Source organism: Bos indicus x Bos taurus, chromosome 23 (assembly GCF_003369695.1).
Source record: "Bos indicus x Bos taurus breed Angus x Brahman F1 hybrid chromosome 23, Bos_hybrid_MaternalHap_v2.0, whole genome shotgun sequence".
NCBI lineage: Eukaryota > Metazoa > Chordata > Mammalia > Artiodactyla > Bovidae > Bos > Bos indicus x Bos taurus.
The window spans coordinates 43,938,735-43,940,674 of NC_040098.1; the positions used below are offsets into that span (position 1 = coordinate 43,938,735).

The 1,940-nt window shown below is 44.2% G+C and overlaps 1 non-coding gene across 1 annotated transcript; it reads right to left on the reverse strand.

Moving 5' to 3' along the window:
* Positions 1-1,319: 1,319 nt before the first annotated feature.
* Positions 1,320-1,426, reverse strand: LOC113882341. Its single transcript, XR_003508350.1, has one exon. It is a non-coding gene; the product is annotated as a U6 spliceosomal RNA (small nuclear RNA).
* Between the last annotated feature and the right edge of the window lie 514 nt (positions 1,427-1,940).

Sequence of the window (1,940 nt, forward strand, 5' to 3'; positions counted from 1 at the left end):
ATCAACCGTGTGATCAGAGACGCAATCTGAAGCTAAGTCCCCGCATCCTTGGACTTCCGAGGTGGTGCTAGTGGTAAAGAACTCATTGCCAATACCGGAGGCTTAAGAGACTCGAGTTCGATCCCTGGGTCAGGAAGATCCCTGGAGGAGGGCATCGTAACCCACTCCAGTATTCTTTTTTTTTTTTTTAATTTTATTTTATTTTTAAACTTTACAATATTGTATTAGTTTTGCCAAATATCGAAATGAATCCGCTACAGGTATACCCGCGTTCCCCATCCTGAACCCTCCTCCCTCCTCCCTCCCCTACCCTCCCTCTGGGTCGTCCCAATAACCCAGCCCCAAGCATCCAGTACCGTGCATCGAACCTGGACTGGCGACTCGTTTCATACATGATATTATACATGTTTCAATGCTATTCTCCCAAATCTCCCCACCCTTTCCCTCTCCCACAGAGTCCATAAGACTGATCTATACATCGGTGTCTCTTTTGCTGTCTCGTACACAGGGTTATTGTTACCATCTTTCTAAATTCCATATATATGCATTGGTGTTTTTCTTTCTGGCTTACTTCACTCTGTATAATAGGTTCCAGTTTCATCCATCTCATTAGAACTGATTCAAATGTATTCTTTTTAATGGCTGAGTAATACTCCATTGTGTATATGTACCACAGCTTTCTTATCCATTCATCTGCTGATGGGCATCTAGGTTGCTTCCATGTCCTGGCTATTATAAACAGTGCTGCAATGAACATTGGGGTACACGTGTCTCTTTCCCTTCTGGTTTCCTCAGTGTGTATGCCCAGCAGTGGGATTGCTGGATCATAAGGCAGTTCTATTTCCAGTTTTTTAAGGAATCTCCACACTGTTCTCCATAGTGGCTGTACTAGTTTGCATTCCCACCAACAGTGTAAGAGGGTTCCCTTTTCTCCACACCCTCTCCAGCATTTATTGCTTGTAGACTTATGGACTGCAGCCATTCTGACTGGCATGAAATGGTACCTCATAGTGGTTTTGATTTGCATTTCTCTGATGAGTGATGTTGAGAATCTTTTCATGTGTTTGTTAGCCATCTGTATGTCCTCTTTGGAGAAATGTCTATTTAGTTCTTTGGCCCATTTTTTGATTGGGTCATTTATTTTTCTGGAGTTGAGCTGTAGGAGTTGCTTGTATATTTTTGAGATTAGTTGTTTGTCCGTTGCTTCATTTGCTATTAGCTTCTCCCATTCTGAAGCCTGACTTTTCATCTTGCTAATAGTTTCCTTAGTTGTGCAGAAGCTTTTAAGTTTAATTAGGTCCCATTTGTTTATTTTTGCTAAAAATATGGAACGCTTCACGAATTTGCGTGTCATCCATGCGCAGGGGCCATGCTAATCTTCTCTGTATCGTTCCAATTTTAGTATATGTGCTGCCGAAGCGAGCACCCACTCCAGTATTCTTGCCTGGAGAATCCCATGGACAGAGGAGCCTGGTGAGCTACAGTCCATGGGGTTACAAAGAGTTGGACATGACTGAAGCAACTTAACATGTACACACTCTGCATCCTTTGATGCAGCTGATACCCTGATCAGTTTCCCTTTACCTGCTGGTGTGCCCATCTCAGGCTGCCATGAGCACTGGTTACCAATGACTCACACCATGTCCTTCTCCAGAAGGCGCCTCCTTGCTCAGAGATGCTCAAGATGCTATGCTTTCCCCAGGAGGAAGGTAGTCTGCAGCTAATGAGTGATTAATACAGGTTACAAAAGCCCTGGACTCTTGCCGGGGGCGGGACATGGAATTCTGTAGTGCTACACCCACTCCAGCTCATTAGACTGAAGCTAGACTTCCCCGAACTTTCGTTTTTGTCTGACTTTTTCCCCTGCGTTCTCCTCCTTCCCTTATTCCCTAACATATTTCACCTGAGAGCATGCTCCTCCCAAAGTCACTTGATTCAGA